This window comes from Lissotriton vulgaris, chromosome 9 (genome assembly GCF_964263255.1).
Source record: "Lissotriton vulgaris chromosome 9, aLisVul1.2, whole genome shotgun sequence".
Lineage (NCBI taxonomy): Eukaryota > Metazoa > Chordata > Amphibia > Caudata > Salamandridae > Lissotriton > Lissotriton vulgaris.
In genome coordinates, this window is record NC_141697.1 from 334,151,203 (window position 1) to 334,173,341 (window position 22,139).

Consider the following 22,139-nt stretch of genomic DNA (forward strand, 5'->3'; position numbering starts at 1 on the left):
TTACAAAAGTCTTGGGGGCTCCCGACTCCTGCAGGCTTCCGGTGGGGAGCGGCTGCCATGATTGCTCGCGGAATGACCACGACGGAGCCACGAGATGGTGGTGCTCTCAGGCTGACGCCAGCTTTAGTCTGAAACATCTAGAAACAAGGTGGGGCTTTCATCGTTTGGGAAAAAAAAATGTTTTAATCCAATGAAAAGTGATATTTTTAGGTCATATGATCAAGCCTTCCATCATTAGGAAACCAAAAGTAAAATGAACCAATGAAAAGTTTTATAAAGAAGTCACATGACCTGTTATGCTTACGTTACGCGCTGCTATAAAAAGCGTAGAAAATCCGTTGGCACGTGAGGCGGCGTCAGTAGCGGACCGATGTGCGAATATGCCGAAGGCAGCACAACGCGCCGAGATCCGGATGGCACCGAGGTGGTGTCCAGCAAGTTGCCGCACTGGTGTGGCCATCCTACAATGCTGCGCCGAAAGTCGGTGTGGGGTGCCTGGGGGGGGGGGGGGGGGGGAGGTGGAGGTGGCGCAAACTGGCCTCTCTCGCCTCCCCAGGTGGAGGCACCTGATGTGCAGTGCGGCGCCCCTTATCTTTTCACTCGCCGTCCAGCAGAGTTGCGCCCGCACTTGCTGCTACAGTAGGCCGAAGGCAGCACAACGCGCCAAGATCTGGATGGCACCGAGGTGGTGTCCAGCAAATTGCCGCACTGGTGTGGCCATCCTACAATGCTGTGCCGAAATTCGGCGTGGGGCGCCCCGTTGGCCTGTGAGGTCGCGTCAGTCAGTGGGGGCTGTTTGAGAAAGCAATGTGATGCTGTGCGTCGCCCCCAAGATGGAGGCTCCTCGGCTGCAGTGGGGCGCCCCTTGGTGTTTCACTCGCTATCCAGCTGAGTTGCGTCCGCACTTGCGGCTACAGTAGGCCGAAGGAAGCACAACGCGCCGAGATCTGGATGGCACCGAGGTGGTGTCCAGCAAATTGCCGCACTGGTGTGGCCATCCTACAATGCTGCGCCGAAATTCGGCGTGGGGCGCCCCGTTGGCCTGTGAGGTCGCGTCAGTCAGTGGGGGCTGTTTGAGTAAGCAATGTGATGCTGTGCGTCGCCCCCAAGATGGAGGCTCCTCGGCTGCAGTGGAGCGCCCCTTGGTGTTTCACTCGCTATCCAGCTGAGTTGCGTCCGCACTTGCGGCTACAGTAGGCCGAAGGAAGCACAACGCGCCGAGATCTGGATGGCACCGAGGTGGTGTCTAGCAAGTTGCCGCACTGGTGTGGCCATCCTACAATGCTGTGCCGAAAGTTCCATGGTCCGGCGTAACTTTTTTCCTTTTCCTTTCTGCATCTTGTCCCACAATCCGTTTAACCTTTAGACACGACCAGGTCCCTGAATGTGTGCAGGGGGACGCTATTGATTGAATCAAAATGGCGGCTTCACACAAAGCTGACTCAAGCGTTGCTGGTGATGCTATACAGACAAAAAATGGTTTTCAGTTTGTACATTCTTCAGGATTTTTCCATCCAAGTCTGCTTGAGAGTTTGTAGAACAATGGCTTTAGATCTTGCCCTCCCCTCTTTTGACTGTTGGTCTTGTTGCCTATGTCTTCTGTTGTCATTTAACTGAACCTTTTTTGACTGCCGAAAGGGGTTCTGGTCCGACCGCTGGTTGGTGGAGATATTTTGACTATATCCTGGACCTGCCCGGCCTCGCCCAAAATGGCGCCGGTATAAATGGGACTCGTACCTCCTTGTTGTGTACTGGTTGCACAACCTTGATATCACGAGATACGTATGCAGTTTTGAAGCACATGGCGGGCGGGAATGAGAATTGATTGAATATTTTGACATCCTTATTGATATTAAGTTCTGATGTGTTATTGATTACTGTACTATTGAAAGTTCGAATTAACGTCACGCATGGTACTTGCCCGCAAATGTATATCTAGATAATTTTATTGTAAGTGGCCCTGTCGTATTTTAATTACAAAATGTACGTCCACCGATTCCGCAACTGTTAGACACCTTAGTTCTTGCAACCTAATGGCCCGCTCGTTGCGTTCCTCTACAGTGTAAATGTCTCCTCATCATATACGATTCCAGTTTGCTCCGTGGCCGGCCCACGTGGTTATAGGCCCGTATTTGTATACTGACATTTTCACAATAAAGGTTTTTAAAACAAAACATGGTAGTAGTATTTACATTGGTAAAGTTTTTAATTTTAGTCACTGTTTTCGAATCAGTAAAAGGCAAGTGAAATAAAGCAGTCCAATTACATGACGGATAAAAGGTATAATACGCAGGAACGCAGTAAAGATAAATGGTCAAGGGCTGTTGTGTTTTTTACTCCTGCAACATAAAGTGATCGATAAGAATCTGATATTCGGGCGTATCGGCGACTAAGACAGCAGGCCGAGCATCTTTTGCTCAACGGCTCCGTCATGGGACGAAGAAACGCCCTTTTGCTAGAAAAAGGAATATATTTTACTTGCAGGACAGTTGTAAATTTTCCGGGAAAATACATTAGCCTGGAACATTATAACATATATGTTTAAGAAAAAATAATGTTTGAAAGCAATAAAAAGCGTAATTTTTAGGTCATATGACCAAGCCTTTCATCATTAGTATAACAAAAGTAAAATGAACCAATGAAAAGTTTTATTAACAAGTCACATGACTTGTTATGCTTACGTTACGCGCTGCGCGCCGCGCCCCGGATCCCTTCCGGGAAGCTGCGCTTCGCGCACTGGAGTACTTCCGGGTGCGCTAACGCGGCGTGTCATATAACGCATTACGCGACAACGTAGGTCCAGAATATAGTCAAAATGTCTCCACCAACCAGCGGTCGGAACACAACCCCTTTCAGCAGTCTAAAAAGTTCTGTTAAATGACAACAGAAGGGACAGGCAACAAGAACCATCAGTCAAAGAGGGGAGGGCAAGTTCTTCCCTACCGGGTCACGTTGGGGCGCTACCGGAACTGATCGAATTGGTAGTCTACAGTGTTTCTGGATGTTTCAGACTGAAGCTGGCGTTAGCATGAGAGCACCACCATCTCGTATCTCAGTCGTGGCCATTCCACGAGCAATCATGGCAGCCGCTCCCCACCAGAAGCCTGCGGGAGTCGGGGGCCCCCAAGACTTTTGTCGAATCTTCAAGGCTCAGTGGACGCTTTCGAGAATGGGGCCCAAGCCCTAGCAGACAAGCGTCCGAGTTCCAAGGTGTCCCATGGCCATTTTAGTGGACCACGCCCAAATCTGAAGAGCCGGCCGCCATTTTGAGAGTCCTGTGGCAGCCGCCTATAGTTCCATCGCAAGAGCGGGAGCAAGTCAACTACATGGTGAGCGAGACGCTGTAGTCGCAAGAGCGGGCAGTAAACAGCTGAATGGCGGAAGAGGCACAGTGTAGCAAAAGCGGGCGGAATGGCAACTGAAACGGTAAAGGGGCGCCCCACTACAGCGTGTCTTCAGGTCAAACGGATTGTGGGATAAGGTCCAGAATGGAAGAGTCATCAAAAGGCAAAAAGTTCCGCCGGACCCCGGGAGCCGGCCGCCTATGTCGGGGGCGATCTTAGGCCACGCCAGGGCAACACGACTTGGGGAGGGGGCAGAAGTCAAGCGCACCCTCCCAGTCCGCGCCACCACACCGTATGTTGAAAATCTGAAGCCATCGTTCTACAAACTCTCAACCAGCCTTGGATGAAAAATCTTGAAGAATGTACAAACTGAAAACCAGTTTTTGTTTGCATAGCATCAGCAACAACGCTTGCTATCAGAATGCATGAGTTTCATGCTCGATCGATTGAGCTAGCCGGATCAGGCAACAAAAAGTATAAAATAGTTATGTAAATAGTTATTTAATAAAATGTTTTACCCTGTTACTTTGCTGGTGTGTTGTATATATTTATAATATTTGCATAGAGTTTATCGTTATTTTGGGCGGGGTGGGTGGCGGAGCCGAGCTGTCTTGCAGCCATCATGGTGTGGAGCTCAGTTCATCTCACTAGTTTCGTATTTCTCATGAAGGGTTGTTCCTAATGTTTCTATTTTAGCGAGGTCAAAAAGAGATCCCATTAGTGGCCTACTGATTTTGGTCGATTATTTTTTTTTTTAACACGATTTTTCACTATCTGCAAAGACTAAACAGAGTATTGCGGCTTTGTGTTTGTTAGTAAATAGAGAATGAACCAAAGAGAATAAATTCTAAAATAGTAAATGCTTGGATAACAATCAATCAAATAGAGAGACAAGCAGGCACGACGGATTACAACGGGGGCAAAGGCCTGCGTTAACTACCCTTCACTATCTGCAAAGAGAGAGTACTTCTAAGAGAAAAGAGGGGGGGGGGGCAGCGTTTAAAGCACATCCGCGTGCATAAACACGAAAATGTTTTTACCTATCACGTACTTGACATTTGACAGCTTTTGATATTTGTTATTAAAAAACCATTGAAATTCAATGAAAAAAACATAGGTTTTAGCCCATATATAGTTAGGGATTAGCATTTTCAAAACCTTATTTTACTCGCATAAAACCATTGAAATTCGCATATATAGTTAGATGCGCTAACTATATATCGCGCACCCGCAATCCACTGCTGATGATGTCACATATTACATCATTCATGACATGCTCAGTGACATCACTGATGACATCACTGATGACATCTCAAATGACATCACTGATGACATCACTGATGACATCACTGATGACATCTCAAATGACATCACTGATGACATCTCATTTGACATCTCATTTGACATTACTGAGCACATCACTAATGACATCATTCATGTGATAATACGATGAACCTCTTCAGACTCTAATATAACCTTAGATACACTCAGTGTAAACAAAAACTCACAGACTGTCACTCATCCATGGAGTTACTCACACACCTAGTCAGTCATGCAAAGAATCAATCACACCTCCATTTCCTCTACTATACAGTTATACACACCTTACTTATTCAAACATATACTAACACATATTTACTCTCTTATACAATCCCTGATACAAGTTCACAATGATCCATACAGCCACTCACACGTTCACTGGCTCTTATGCACAGTTATTTATATATGTCAACTCTCACATGTACTGTGTTTTACATATGTACTTACTTTGACATGTAGCACTGAGATATCCATTCACTCACCAATACACTCATGCACACAGTCAACCACCCATACAGCTATTTCCACATGCACTTTTGAGCCCATACATCTAGTGAATCAACTGCTCACACATCTATACACAGAGTCATACACCTTCCAGCCACCCACACACACACTCAGTCTCCCATACAAATACTTCGGCAACCAATCAATAACCCATATAGTTACTCATTTAGCTACTGATCAACACATGCAGCAGTTCATAGAACAACAGATATAATGATGCACAAATTAAGACCGTTTAGTCACTAACCCATGCACTCAGTGAGACACATTTAATCACTCTCTCATACAGTCAGTCATGCACCTACTAAATCCTTCATCCAGACACTTATACATCCACTCATTCTTCAATATGTAAGACATATTTTAACTTTACAGAAACATACAGTCACTGGATGTTGTCATCAGTGATGTCATCAGTGATGTCATTTGAGATGTCATCAGTGATGTCATCAGTGATGTCACTGAGCATGTCATGAATGATGTAATATGTGACATCATCAGCAGTGGATTGCGGGTGCGCGATATATAGTTAGCGCATCTAACTATATATGCGAATTTCAATGGTTTTATGCGAGTAAAATAAGGTTTTGAAAATGCGAATCCCTAACTATATATGGGCTAAAACCTATGGTTTTTTAATTGAATAAATATATATATATATATATATATATATTCCAGTACTCTATCTTTAGAATCCACTCGACAGACAGGACTCGGATAGATAAGCGCGGACCCAGTATTTCGTGCTTTCTTAAAGTTTATTTAAAGAAAAAGTTCCTCCTGCATCAATATGCCGCCATGACGCGTTTCGGTCCGACCTGGACCTTGATCACATGACGCGTTACTCATGGACCCATGCCTCATTTAAAGTGACAAGCAATTAATGATTAGAAACAGCTGTTACATTTGCACTATAAAACTGGAAAACAGACTGTGCAATAATGTAGATATAGACATGACCGCTAGTAGGATACATATGTACACTCATATAGATATTATGTACAATTAAAATAGATAGTATTTACAAAAGATTTCATAAATATACACCTATACATTGATACAAAATTATATATAAATACATCTCAGTGGAAAATCATGTATATAAAAATATATAAATATACATATTCAAAAAAATATAGAGATATATTAAAAGATGATTCCCAAATGAATAAGGAGATCATCAACAGTTATATATATGTATCTATTCACTTCAAAAGCAGTCTTGAAATAGTAGTTCACGTTGATATAGCCCAAGTGGGCAAGCACTTCAAAATGGGCCAAAGGGTCCTGGGATATAAAAGGATCGATGTTATCAGCCGCCTAAAAATGTCTAGGCGAAAAAATGATAAAGTGATAACAAGTGCAACAGTGAAAAGAATAATTAACAAACATGTAAGACTCTGTACAAATAACAGAGATATCCCGCAATATGTATGGGTGATTTAAAAATGAGTAAATACTCAAATATGTATTATAGCGCAAAGATGTAAACTAGCGAGAGACATTTAAAAAAAGAGGCGACTTTAGAGATTCTGGGACATGTTTAAAAAGCAAAAGATACTTTTCAAACTAAAGTTATACAGTAAATCCAATCATAAAGTGACCCAAAGACCTGTAAAATACATTGTTCAGTACAGAGACAGGAGAGTTGTAATATTGACAGTTTATATACAGGTATATAAGTCCTCCGTGGTATTAAGGCCATTTGGGACCTTGGAATTAAATTCCAAAATATATCTGGTTTCTAGTACTCTCAAAGCACTGTCCCTATTGCCTCCCTTACGTGAAGGAGGTATGCAATCCACAGCAAAATACTGAAGCAAAGTATTGTCACTATCATGCTTAACTTGAAAATGTCTTGCTACAGGATAGGCCTGATCCTTGTTATTAATGGCCCTGAGATGTTGCAGGATTCTCATGTGCACGGGTAATTTCGTACTGCCCACATAGCGTAATGCGCAAGGGCATTCCAACACATATACGACATATTCACTTTTGCACGTAATACGTCGCTTAATTTTAACAGGGTCAGGCAAGAATGGAACACTGTATTCTTTGACATTCTTCGCATGTTTACAGGCTTTACATAGGAGACATTTGAAAAAACCTTTTTGCTTGGACAGCCAATTGGATGGAGGTCTAATTTCAGGATTACATTTGTTTAAGCAGTTTCCCATGGATCTGGCTTTCCGAAAGGTTATCAAGGGAGTAGGATTGTCTTTAAGCAAGTCATTGCCTATGACAGGATCCTTCAACAACAAATCCCAATGTTTCCTGAGAATCTTTCTAATGGCCGCTTGTTGTTTGTTGTAAGTAATGATGACTCGTAATTTACTGTTAGAGTCATCGGCCATAGCAGGAATTTTGGGGGCTAAGATGTTGTCACGGATCAAAGTTTCAGTTTTCCGAATAGCCTTATCAATGATTCCGGGTTTATATCCCCTTTGAAGGAACCTTTCCTTGCAACTTTCCTGAGCCAGTTTACATTCCTTGTTGTCACTACAGATGCGTTTGATCCGCAGCATCTCCCCGTAGGGGATGCTGTTGATCAAGTGCTGGGGGTGATGGCTAGAGGCGTGGAGAACAGAGTTTCCAGCTGTAGGCTTACGATGGAGTCTAGTGCATAGGTTGTTATTATTGATATACACTTCCACATCTAGGAAGACTACAGAGGTTTTACTCATATTTGCAGTGAATTGCAAATTCAGAAGGTTGTCATTTAACATTTGTATGAACTCCCTAGCTTTTACCTCCGACCCCTTCCATAGGATAAAGAGGTTGTCTATATACCTCAGCCATAAAGGGACATGTGTCTTCAAAATATTTTCGTATTCCCTTTTCAAGACCTGCTCCTCCCACCAGCCCATATGCAGGCAGGCATAGCTGGGGGAGAAGCAGGCCCCCATAGCTACTCCCCTTATTTGCTGAAAAATGGTGTTGTCAAAGCAAAAGTAGTTATGTTCTAAACATACTTTAACCATTTCTACTAGCATTTTATTGTGGAGGGTGAAACATGCAGGTCTGCGATTGAGGTAATATTCAATCGCTCTAATTCCATCCTTGTGACCAATAGACGTATAAAGGGATGTAACATCCATGGTGATTAGAATAAGATCATCAGACCAAGTAATGTCACTGATTTTTCTCAAAAAATCAGAGGTGTCTCTAACATAAGATGGAAGGTTGAGCACCCATTCTTGTAAGAAAAAATCGACATACTTAGAAGTGTTTTCCGTAAGACTGCCTATGCCCGATATAATGGGCCTACCTGGTGGTTTTGTCATACTCTTGTGCACCTTAGGAAGAAAGTAAATCGATGGTACAGCTGGATATTCATTGTACAAAAATAAATATTCATCATTACTAATTAGACCACTGTTTTTCCATGCCAATAATTTGCCATAATAGACTACCCATGATGCCTTCATGATTTGAATATTACTACGTTTGTAGCATGCCACATCATTGAGTTGGCTATAAGCCTCGTCCATGTACATCAGTCTGGGCCAAAGGACAATGTTGCCCCCCCTTGTCTGAATGTTTAATAACCAAATCATCATTGCCCTGAAGTTTTTTCATCAGTTCTATGTAGCACCTTTGTTTGCAGTTCATATTAGTACTACCATGATTCGTGACTCTGTACAAATCCTTTAAATCTGAGGCAACCAATTCATGAAAACGATCTAAGCTATCATGCATCATAATTGGCAGGAAAACTGATTTAGGTTTAAATGGGGTTTCAATAGTGCAACCAAAATCCATACCTTCTAACCCCAAGGCATTGGTGGGTTCAGTCTGTTCTTCCTGAAGTTGTTGCAAATCAAAGAATAGATTAACATCACCAGCTGAAATGAGAGGTGGACTCGTAGCATATTGAGGTGTAACATCACTTGATTTATTCCCTTTTGTTTTATGAAATTTCTTCAACTTTAACGTACGAATGAAGCGGAACACATCCATTCGGGTTTCTGAGTAGTTAAAATTACTTTCGGGACTGAAAGAGAGACCCAGAGACAAAATTTGGCACTCCGCTTTATTTAGTGCTATATCCGACAGATTGATCACTGTGTTAGCCATCTTATCCACATTCATTTTCGGTTCCATCTGGCCTTCGTGGTTTTCTTCTTTTGAGACTTGTTCTCGTTTGCGTTGCCGGTTGCATTGACGCCTGGCCCCTCGCTTGGCATTGGCGCGCCTTTTTGCTGCTGCTGTTTCTTCCGGGGTCTTAGCTTGCCTCTCCAATCCTGGCAGAGCACATTTATTTCTTCTGCTCGAGACATTATTAAAACTCCCTCTTTTGGTTGATTCGAAGGGCCGGCTTCCTCCTCATTTTCGCTCCCACTAACAGCGCTTTGTTCCGAAGTGGATGTGAGCGAAGGTGTGCTATCGCTGGTATTACCCTGTTTTTTCCGTTGGGAGGCAATATTGCTTTTTTTCTTGGCAGCGCCATATCTTCGGGCAAATGTGAAAACGTTCCCGTTTTGATAATCCAGTTTGTCTCTGTTAAATTTGAAGGCTTTGCGCTTTTTAATGGCATCTTCATCTTTGCGCAATCTGGTTAGCATATCTTCTCTTAATTTTTTAATGCTATCATTTTCCTCAATCGCAGATATTTCCACCTCTAATGCGTCGATTTGCGCTTGTAATTTTATTCTGTCGCTTGCTGCATATTTTACCAATATTCTAAGCAATTTAGCTGACGATTCGAGGTTGGCGTCCGCCCATTCTCCAAGCATGGCAGGGTCAGGGTTCTCGTAACTGGGTGCTAAGGTAATCCGCAATCCTCTGGGAACCCTGCCCACCTCTAAGTAGCGAGTAAGAGATTTTTCTTCCCACCACTTAGACTGTTCAGCACGTCTCAGTTTCTCTAAGCGCCGGAATGTCTCTCTCGCGCTATTGTTCACTGAAGGTGCAGTGTTCTGTTCCTGCACCGTCACAGCTGATCCCCCGGCCGGGGAATCAGCAAAAATGTCGATCGCCGCCTCCTCTCGGCTGCGTAACGCCTCTGCGGCCATGATGCAATCTAGGCGATTTGTATTTCAAATAGCGGGAGTTTTAAATCAAACTTGTCACTCCACGCGTTGCACACTCCTTACTGGATAATCCGATATGTTGCTTCCACGCCGGATATCTTCAGGTTACACAGATTACAGACTCCGTTCACCTCGATTCCGGCTTCCAGGAAGGAACTTCTCCACAGTATCCAGGGGCTTCCGTGTGGCTCGCTCTTCACTAGAGCAATGAGTACGTCTCGCCGAAACGAGACCAGCTGCTTCCAATGCCACAACGCCCAAAGCAAGGAGGGGTTATCCGCTAGTGTCAAAAGAAGCAAATTGACACAAATACTCCAGTACTCTATCTTTAGAATCCACTCGACAGACAGGACTCGGATAGATAAGCGCGGACCCAGTATTTCGTGCTTTCTTAAAGTTTATTTAAAGAAAAAGTTCCGCCTGCATCAATATGCCGCCATGACGCGTTTCGGTCCGACCTGGACCTTGATCACATGACGCGTTACTCATGGACCCATGCCTCATTTAAAGTGACAAGCAATTAATGATTAGAAACAGCTGTTACATTTGCACTATAAAACTGGAAAACAGACTGTGCAATAATGTAGATATAGACAAGACCGCTAGTAGGATACATATGTACACTCATATAGATATTATGTACAATTAAAATAGATAGTATTTACAAAAGATTTCATAAATATACACCTATACATTGATACAAAATTATATATAAATACATCTCAGTGGAAAATCATGTATATAAAAATATATAAATATACATATTCAAAAAAATATAGAGATATATTAAAAGATGATTCCCAAATGAATAAGGAGATCATCAACAGTTATATATATGTATCTATTCACTTCAAAAGCAGTCTTGAAATAGTAGTTCACGTTGATATATTTATTTCTATTTTCGATGTTTTTTAATTTTACTTTCGTTAATGCCACCATTGTCAAAGGTCAAATGATGTTACTTCCTGTAATGTCATAAGGGTAAAAGGACATGTGATGTCACTTCTGCTACTCCTGGTACTTTGGTGAATCGACGTCCATGGGGTGATAATTTGTGATAAACCTCAAACTCAAGTACAGACTGATGCTATACTGTTTATCAAGGTTCGAAATAAGCAGAGATGCTGTTGCTGTCTGGCCTGCTTCACAGAGGAATTTCATGCCACACATGGACTATCTTCACCTCACATAATGTCACTATTTTATTGCTCACAAAGGATACACTCTTTTACATTACAAATGCAAAGCAGAACCTCACTGAGTTACTTTATATTTCTTATACTAATTGGTCCAATTTTGAGATCTTCTTTTTAACTGAGGCCACAGACGAATTTTGCCTCAAACTCACTTTGAAGTAGAGCAGTGATTCTATCAAACATTTGTGTGATGTAGCTTTTCAAAAGTATGCCAGGTGATAAGAACTAACCTTGGAATTACGATTGACTCACTCAAATCTATTATCTGCTGCTGGATTAAACTTTCACTGTACATCATTCTTCCGCTCCCATTAATAATCATTTTTTAAAATCTGCATCAGTTGTTATATTTTTTCTAGAATCTACTTGAAATACTAACAACATTTGTTTTCCTACCTGATATGTTTGCTCATGAAATTAAAATTGGTGGGTTAGCTACAGAGAGTAAGTCAGAAATTGCTAGTTTTAGCATATGACGTGCTTTTGGGGTGAGTTTTTCTGCCCGTGACCGGCAGAGAGTTTACTTGGTGACCTAGACACAGTGGTACTCAATGCGTTTTGAGCCTCAGCGGCTGAGGCACAGTAGGCTTCATAATGGATGCTTTACATTTTGAGCAGTAGTGTTTGAGGCACAGGAGGATTCGCACGGTACGCATACCATTTTGAGGATTAATGGCTTGGGCGCAGAAGGCTTTCTAGTGGTACCCTACACATCTTGAGCGTTGGTGTCTTAGGCACATAAGAGGCTTTAGAGAAGGACTGGACACATTTTAAGCAGCAGTGGCCAAGGCACAGGAGGCTTCACATTGGTAAGCAATACATTTTGAGGATTAATGGCTTGGGCGCTGAAAGCTTAGTAGTGGTACCCTACACATCTTGAGCGTTCGTGGCTGGGGCACAGGAGGCTTCACTATGGGATGTTATACATTTCGAAGACCAATGGTTTGGGTACAGGAGGCTTCATAGTAGTATTGGACACATCGTAAGCAGTGGTGGCCAAGGCACAAGAGGCTTCACAGTGGTGTGTCATACAGTTTGCGCATTAGTGGCCGAGGCACAGTAGAATGCACAAAGTACCCTATACATTTCGAGGCATGGTAGGACTGCATATTTTGAGTATTAGTAACCAAAACAGAGGGCTTGCCATACAATTTGAACTGCCTCGTATTGATCAGAGCTGGCTGTGATATCACTAGCTAATCTTCGTCCCTTAGTAGGCCAGGCACCTTGAACTACATATGATGGGGGACAGTGCCTTTGTTTAGAGCATCCTTGTTTGCGGGTGGACTTTGAGAAACCCTCCTGACCCCTTATTCACATGTGGAATGCCTCTGGGATTGCCACTGGTTCATTTGATAAGGTTGCAACGACATTTCTAATACATAATGAGTTACACTGTGAGCCTATTTGTACGCTTCCGTTGTTTGTTCTTCATTTATTATTAGACAGAGTTAAAGTTGGACAAGCAATGCCCTGTCTCTAGTGGCATGGACAAGTTAGTGCATCGGGTTTCAGTGGACATTGCCCTGGCATTGGTGTAAGTGTCTCCGGTGCCAAACATTTTGTCAGCACAGAGAACATTTGTGGATGTCATACCAGGGAATTTTATCGTTTTCAGTTTGGCTTATTTTTAATTGAGCGATACAAAAGGGGATGATGGACGGAGCGTTTGAGCAAATCAAACACTCACCCCCAGTCAACTGATCTGTGTTTAATCCATCACCATTCTTTAGCTCACTCAGCCACCCCAGTTCAGACATGGCCATATGCAAATCAGTCTGACCCTGTGCCTCATGGGAACAGTCCAGCCTGAACTGCCAAGCCATGTCTTCCCTGGACCAGAAACAAGCATCCTGGGACCGGTTTAGGATTCATAATCCTCATCAGCCAGGCTATCTTGAATCCAGTGGGCAAGTGAGCAAGGGACTCCCGTCTGAGCATACCCTGGCAACTTAGGGCGAACAAAGCGATACAAAAGGGGATGATGGACGGAGCGTTTGAGCAAATCAAGCACTCACCCCCAGTCAACTGATCTGGGGTTAATCCATCACCATTCTTTAGCTCACTCAGCCACCCCAGTTCAGACATGGCCATATGCAAATCAGTCTACTCTGTGCCTCATGGGAAAAGTCCAGCCGAACTGCCAAGCCATGTGTTCCCTGGACCGGAAACAAGCATCCTGGGACCGGTTTCGGATTCATAATCCTCATCAGCCAGGCTATCTTGAATCCAGTGGCCAAGTGAGCAAGGGACTCACGTCTTGGCAGTTCGGGCTGGACTGTTCCCATGAGGCACAGGGTCAAGGCTGATTTGCATATGGCCATGTCTGAACTGGGGTGGTGTGGAGTGCAAAAAAACGATGGATTTAGGCCCAGATCTCTGTACTGGGGTGAATGTATGACATTGTTCTGCATTCTGTCCATCAACTGTTGTTTTTGAATTATTTTTAATTGAAGCATATTTTTTGCCTCCGCCAGACTTAGACAAAATTTGAAATGTTAGAATTGAAAATCTGTTTTTAGCCCTCATTTTGATAGACTTTCTTCCACACAACCATGCCATATGTCAAAAATCTTCTTTCCTGCTTCATAAAGGTGAAAGTATCTTATGCGCAATTTGTAGAAAAAACTGTAGTAATTCTATCCCAGTATGTCTGGACCAATACAAGTCCAAATTAGAAATTCTCAGGTTATATAGTATCCGCGCATTACTCTCCAGTGGAAGTAAAATAAGAATATATGCTGTACAGTGTGAATTCAAATGTTGTGGACTCTAAATCCAATTGAATTGAAACACTTGCTCTTCATCCTTTACTTAATGACATGTGGGTCACTTCATGATGTGTTTTCGTAGTCAGAAAAGCTTGTGCTCTGCTTTCTTAAAGTACATGTTGTTTAGCGCAAAATGTGTGATTGTCTACTCGTGCTACATGGATTTTAATCTTAGTTCGTCCACATGCCTAAATTGTGTGCTCCTGAGACATTTCTGTTATCTACCCCTGCATCACTTTATTTTCTTCCAAAATTGCTAGTGTCTAGAAACTGGTTAATAGCTGATGTTTACTTGCAGCATTTGCTGGTCAGATGAAAAGTGAGATGTAAGGCCCACTGTACGATTCTCAAAGATAGTCTGAGAAAAAGAAAATAATCCAGTGTCAGTCTAAATCACAGTGGTAAAACAGAAAGAAACTTACCAAGTGCTTTCAACATAGAGGACCGTTAGATCCATGTGCTCATCTAAACGTTGTGGGACATTCTTTGGGTTCAAGAAGGTAGGCCAACATCATGGCCAACTCACTGCCATTTTGTTGTAGGTCTCCCCATTGGTTTTCATATTTTCATGGCATTTGTAGCTAACATTATTAAGCAGTGATATTTTCTTTGGCATTTTGGTCCGTATGTCAAATGCTAGAAAATCACTGCAATTTTTAGACAGGTTTTCTCTATATCTGAAATACACTTCATATACTTAGAGGAATCTTTGCAAATCCCTCAGAGAGCTTATAGGTTGTTATGACCCCTTTATGTGGAAACCTACTGCAGTTTTAGTAATGTATCCAGACTCCTTTTCATTGGTCTACTATCTTCAAGTGTCACTAAGTAGCTGACATGTTGCATGGAAGGATAATACCCATGCAATCTGACTGAACAGGAAGACTGATCAAATTAAGGCAGAACTTCTTGGGAGATTGGTTATCCAGCGATTGAACGATATATACAATGAAGGAGATATTTAAAGTATCTTCAGCTATGTAGCAGAGTATGTCTTCTTTTGTTTTGTATCTGATCCAGAGTTCACTGACAATATTCTACAGGGCACATATCTTGTCCTGCCTTGAATGGACAAAATAATTCAAACCTTGGGTGCCTTTGATTGCCAGAATAATTCAAACAGCCATGGACTCCAAACAACCGATATTTTCATTGCCACACAACCGGGAACCAAACCATGGTTTGAAATTCTGGATGGCGATGCATTTGACTGGATTTGAAGCGATGCTACTTTACGTAATGGATTCAGTGCTTAATTTGTGCAGGTGGTGGACACTAGCTTTATTGTTGGGCAGTTGAGCAACTATGTTTATTTCTCATCATATGACTTTGACCGGGAGCAAGGTAGAGAAAGGAAGAAAAAGGATAAATAAAGAGGAAGCGGGGTTAAAATGTACCTGCAAGAAAAAAAGTGTGAAGTGGTGAAAGAAAGACTCATGAGTAGGATTCAAATCAAGATAGTCTTGTTGTTCAGAAACCTAGCTCTCTGCACAGCTAGAAGTGGGCTGATAAGAAAAACTTTAGGCCCAGCACTTATTTATTATTATTTTTTGTTTACAAATTAAGCTCGGCAGCCTTCCTCCCTCTGCTTGATGGCCCTTCCTCCCAGGGTGACTCTTGCACTTTCATCTTATGCCTGTAAATCTTCTGGCTTGCTCTCTCTCCTACCTTGAGCATACTTCTTTTCCCTCCTTCTCCCCCCCCCCTCCTTGAGGTGTCCCCCATCTCTTGCTAAATCATTCTCCTTGAATATGGTTCATTCCCATTCTTAATCTCACTTGTCCCTTATTCATCCCTTCTCTCTGGCTGTTACTCTGCTCTCTTGACTGTTTCTTTCCTGTTGCCCATCACTATTCTCCAACTGATATTTGTCCCTTGGTTATTGTCCCCCCTATTACCTGTGGCTCTGACTACAGTTCCTCTCACTTGCTATGGAGTTCCTAATCCCCCTCTTTCTCTCTTCCCCTTCCAACCTCCTCAACCGTTGTATGTTAAGTAAATTTATTGGACCTTAAAGTCCACATGAAACACAATAAATTTCACTTCATACACAAATCCAAATCGAAGATAAACTATATTATACTTACAAACATTTCCTCACATTCATTCAATGTTCGAATCCGGTAAAAAACAGAGTGTAAAATTAGCTAGGTAAAGCTAAGACTTTAGGACAGAATAGCACAATGTGTTGTAATCTAGAGGCTTTTCTTGAGATCGAAAACAGATGTAATCCATTCTGGAGACTGATAGCTCAGCAATCGCATTTTAATAAGAATTCATCTGAAGATCTAGGTACAAACCGTTAATAAGGGGGGTTCCCAATACAACAACAAAGCAAGCAGTCTCCCGCCTGATGTGTTTGTGTGACATTCAGGCGACAAATTCAAATCTCAATCCTACCATCACAACATTTCCTCCTTCCAGGGCTTGTAAATTAAGTACCATTAAATCGGGTCCGGAAACACGTGTTATTTACAGCTCTTAGTAAAGGCAAACTGCAGTATTTTGCAAGTACACAGAATTAATATTTGGTCATGGTTGCAGGGGTGACCGGTATCAGTTTGGAGGGTGGTGGAGCGATACAAGTAATCAGTGAATCCTAATATTGCATATGTTTTAACGCCAGCATTCTGAAAGGGGAGCCAATTGATCCTACATATTGCAGCGGTGCCCGACATGAGTTCAGGAGGGCTAGATCCATACCAGATTTCCTAGATAACACCTGGCTAGTTAAAAGAGTTCCAGTTAGATTAATTGCATGTAAAGTTATTCTACCTGGACATTCCGGAGATCTGTTGTGAGTGTGCCCCGTCTCAAGTCACGTTGGTTTCCCCTGCCATATTGGGTAAAGAACACTTTCTTGTCGCCAGTTTTTACCTGAAATGCAGTAGAAATGGCACTTCTAAGAGCTCACCGATGTTTCCACGCTCCTAGCGATCCTTTCTGTGGGATCATATAGGGAATGGGGTGAACTTCAGCGACATTAAGTTTAGTTTTGGGTGAAAGGTTTTCCTCCAAATATAGGAAGTGACTTATTGCATTGTTTTGCTGTGCACTAAACTTGTACCTTTAAAAATTGATCAGCACCATAGTTTTGTGGAATGCAAATTGAAGTGACTTTTATTGTTCTTCAAAATTTCCGTACCCATGATGCACTTGGAAGGCTAGCACTAATCACATTACAATGTTACCAGCTGATAAAAGCACAAAACCTGTACTGAGCAAATACCAGCAAAGAAAGATATATGAGGTGAATAAGGTGTCTTACCCTACAAAGTGCAAGCAGTCATGATAAAATATGATTGTTTTGAAGAGCCCGTCATCTCCCTTGTGAAGATGGGTGTAGTAGGGTTATCTAAGATCCGTATACCTTCCTGAACAGCAGAAATATAGGAAGGGCACTAATTTTCTTTCCTGTGTGCTTGCCCCGCATTTAATTCTCAAATACAGATTGCGGCAAGCTCAAACCTGCAGGTAAGCCACTTCTTGAATTTGGATCACTTTTGACTTGACTTGTTCTTCGGACCTATGACAGTGACGTACGCACATTTCTATATGGAGACGTTTACAATTGGTAGTTAATTTGCTATGTACGGATTGTCAGTGTTTTGTTGCCTTTCAAAGAAACCATGAAGAAAATATGTGTTCTATGTAGGATATATATCCTATGCAATGACAGGATGGACAATGATTCACGGCAGGCCCAGTGCAAGTCACTTCTGTGTGTATCCCATATATCTACTTTTTAGGTTTCGCCTGGCCGAAGGCTGCGCACTGCGCAGCTTTTCGGCGCAGGCGAAATCTTATGTCAGAACAGAGTGGGCTTGGGATTACGCCCTCTGTTCCATTGGCTAGCTCCATAAATAGAGGCTAGCCATTGGAACAGAGATCTGTCCGTCATGGCCGGACCAGATTCGTGGGCGTTCCCGCAATTTTTTCCCTCTCCGCCTCTGCGATGTCGTCATCGCGGCAGTGGGCGGAGTTTCGTTTTTTTTTTTATTCGTTTGTTTTCGTCATTCAATGCTGACCACGGCCGCCGGAAGAAGTTAAGGTGAGTGTTTTTTTAATTCTAGTATTAAACGATAGAGATTTATTTAAGCGAGCCTCAGGGTGTTTTAGAAACGTACATGCTCCGTGTTGCGGGGAAGGAAAGTTCTACTGTGTTATCCAATGTCGCAGTGCCCCTGCGAGTGAGTGGATTAGACGCAGCTAACAGCTTCTTTCATGGACGGCGCTTCGTGACTTTCATTGATAATGAAGTGGTCCCGGGTATTAGGGTCTGGGCATGCTTGGAGTTCATCTGATAATGGAAATTTACAAGGATGCCACAAGTTGCACAGTGCATGCCCTGTGCTCGAGGTAGTTTGCAGTTGGTATAGTAGATCCACGGCACTTGCCACAACCCATGGAAGTACATTGATATCGTTTATAATAAGTGTGAAATATTTGCCGCACACGCTTAAATTAAAAACTTGAATATGTCTTTCACCAAGCCCCTGCCCTTCCCTAAAGTGTTGCGCCTCACCAAGCCCAACCTTGTGCCAGTTGTTAATTTTGCAAACAAGCTATTTATATATTGTTTGGGTCGTTGAACAGCTAACCGTGTGCGCGAGACGCTACAGGAGCTTGTTACACAACCTTGGTCCAGGAGGCGTGCCAGACCAGGAGCAGGGCCGACTGCCCTGCCCGCCTCCAAAGGGGCTGGCCTCTGTCTACCCGGGCGAACGATCACTGGCACTGCTTATACAGCTGCAGTGCCACTGCCAGCTCACGCAGAGCCCTTTTTACAAGGCAAGAAGAAATTAAACATGGAAAGTTCAGTATTCAGTGCCCAACCGCCTCTAGATTCTGATCGACACGTTTTCCCACCACCCAGAATAGATACAGGTATTCTGCACAACAGAAAACCTCACATTCCAAAAGTGAAGCTTTTATTTTCCATTTTTCTTTGACCAAAATGTTTTCGAAATATTGTGTTCCCAATAGAAAATACCTCTCATGCGCATGACTACGGAAGAAGTCGATTTAAATATGTCCCCTCACGTCTAAAGTAGCAGATGTCTCTCTTAACCTGGAATGCAACGTTTTATTCTTGGGTTTGCCAACGCTATTCCCGGAGGAATGTTTGTCCCAGCTTTAGTCTAATGTATTTATTTAATAGGAGTTCTGCCGTCACCTGTGCCTTTTCAGAGCACTAACAATGAAACAAGATTATCTAAACGGCATCCCTCATCTAGAAAGGGCCAAAGTGTTATTTGATTACCCGGGATTGGAAATATTTTCCCATAACATTGAGTCATTTAGTAACCCATTATGCGGTCACCCGAGAAAAAAATCACATAGTTCTACAGCCCCACTTGTGAAATGCGTGTTTTTTCTTTGTTTCTGCTGGGTCTCGAGAAACATTTGATTTGGCTCAGCTTAAAGGTAAATGCTGCATACACATTTTACCCAACCCCAAGCAGGCTTTGAATATGACCGTGCATTACAGGAAGCCATTTCGTTCTGGAATGCATGCCTGGTCGCTCCAAGAAACACATGCTCTCGTTACTGCGTCGGCTAGCTGAAAAGGTTGAGGGTAAAATTTTTTAATTTATGTGTAAAAACTGTGTTTCCGCTTTCCAAAAGAAATTGCAAGGCCAACTGCGTTTTTGAAGGCTTGTACAAAAAAAATTAGGAAGCACAATTTGCAGCCTTTATTTATCCAGCTGCACATGCCACCTCAATTTATACAGCCTATGGCTGGCCAAGTGCAGAAGGGGGAGAGGTGACGGGTGCAGGAAGGGGAGAGGGGACGACGGAGTTGTTTGGTTGCTGAGGCAAGAGTGGAAACAGGGTGGGAAAGAATTGTACAATATCAATATCAAGGCGTAGTTAGTTTCCTGTATGATTGATACCTTTTTTGAAGGTGAGCTGGAGGACATGCAAAAAAAGCCCCTGCATTAGTTATTCTGTCACGCACTCATAAATGCATACATACATTCGCGCTCGCGCAAATGCTCACTTCGAGAAGAAAAAGGGAGGAACCGTTCGCGGTGTAGTCGGTCAGTTGTTGACTTTGGAATGTGAAATCCTTGATTCCGGTCCGTCCTTCAACAGTTGACCACAATTGAGTGCTTCTTGCCAATCACTTACTCTTCCCACACCTACAGAAATGTGAAAATGTACGTAATTGTGTGGAAAATATCGATGCATGTGCCTGCTTAAGCACCTTTTCCCAATCCCAATCCGTGTCCTTGGAGTATTCCACAGAGCACTGGTTGCTCCCTTGGGTCCTGTTGGTAAGTGGAGGAGCTCACAGCGGCACTTGTAATCGAGAGCAGGAGCGCTATTTAACCCGCTAATGACTCCCGCAGCGTGAGTCGCCTGGGCTCGGTCCGGGCCAAGACCGGGCCAAGACGGTCCTGTTTTAGCCTGTGATAGACCGTAGGAGGCCGGGCGACTCCAGGACCTGGTGAGTTCGCCTTTTTGGTTGCTGGTAGTCTGGAACATACTCACTGCAGAGATTTTGCTGCTTAATTTGGGTACAAGCTCAATTGGGCCAAGGGAACCTGGCTGCCAGGATTTGAGGACTGTATTGGTCCAACAGTTCCGGATTTGCACGGAAAAGATAAGAAAGATTGCAGATCGGGATATCAAGGGACCGACTTGTAAAACTAAGCTACAAAACTCGTAGCTTTCATATGTATTTGATTGGACACAAGCCTGTTCCCAGTGTATTCTTGTGTAGCTCGGTCTTGAGGGGACAGTCAATTTATCACTGAACTTTGTTAGTTCTGGGTTCATATAGCATTCAGACCCTAGCAGACCCATAATCGTTTCAAGACTGTATTGTTCCTGAATTACTGTGACTTGTGTATTTTCGAATTTGAGTGAGGGTGAAGGGAAAGAGGAAGGCCGGGATTGTGTTAAAGTCAGATGAGGGGCCACAACAATCACTAATGACATGCCTATCGGGGGCCAAGGGGGTGATCAAAAAACAAATACATTCAGTAGAGGATTCACTAAAGCAGCTTGGAAAGGCCGTCTCTAGCATCGGGAGATGAATGAATACACGAGCTGTACATAGTATAGCGCTGCAGTCACCTCATGGAGCTAGCTTTGAATTTTCACAATTACAGGTTGTGCTGGCAGGTTACCAGGAAACCAACAAATAAATGAAAAAAAATTTCATTTACAATGCCAATAGCTCTAACTTTTACAAAGGCGAAACCGTTGCATTATAAATGCTTGTTAGAAATGATGGTGAAGTTTGGTTTCCTTGGTTGCAGCATTCAACAGAGTGAGAATCTACAGCAGTTTCACTTTGGAGGTTGAAATGGAAATGCATGCCATAGAACACGCATACCATATCTGTAGTTCTGGCCTCCCTGAATCTAAAACGTACATAAACCTGCTTATGAATGCTGTTTTTGTTTTTATAAAGAAAAGCTTTGAAGTGTAGTTTTTTATGGCATTCACAATAAATGGGAAATGTGTTTCTGTTTTCTGGTAAATGAGTAAAAGGGTATTTCAAACCGTGGTGTGTTTTTTTTGCTAACCTACATAGTTTTAATCAATGATTTGATAAACAAATATAAAAAAAGTAAGACTTCCTAAAATGCAATAATTTCTCACACCAATAAAATTATATTTTTGCAGAAAAAGTAGCAAAGATATTTTGAGCCTTTTGCTACAACTATTGAAAATTGTTTCTTAGAGGATCTTGCATTATCCTCAGAAGATACCAGTTGCTAGAGACCTGAGAATGTCATAGTTAAAAAATGTTATCGTAAAATTATAACTGCTACAAGGGATTTTCTTGATTTCTAAATCTTATGGTATGTAGTAAATTAATGCAGGAAAATGGAGATGCTGAATCTGTGAATCTCAGAGGGATATCTGATGTGTAACGTTCCAGCCTCCTCTCTGTCGTCTACTTAAATGCTCTAGCCTTTATATAGCCCTTCATCCACGTTGGAATTCAGC

The 22,139-nt window shown here is 42.7% G+C and overlaps 1 protein-coding gene across 4 annotated transcripts in view; it reads left to right on the forward strand.

Annotated features, from left to right (window-relative positions):
• The window catches only part of TTC7B (tetratricopeptide repeat domain 7B), a 1,385,350-nt gene that overhangs the window by 940,835 nt on the left and 422,376 nt on the right, over positions 1-22,139 (forward strand). The gene's annotated exons all lie outside the window — the stretch shown is intronic.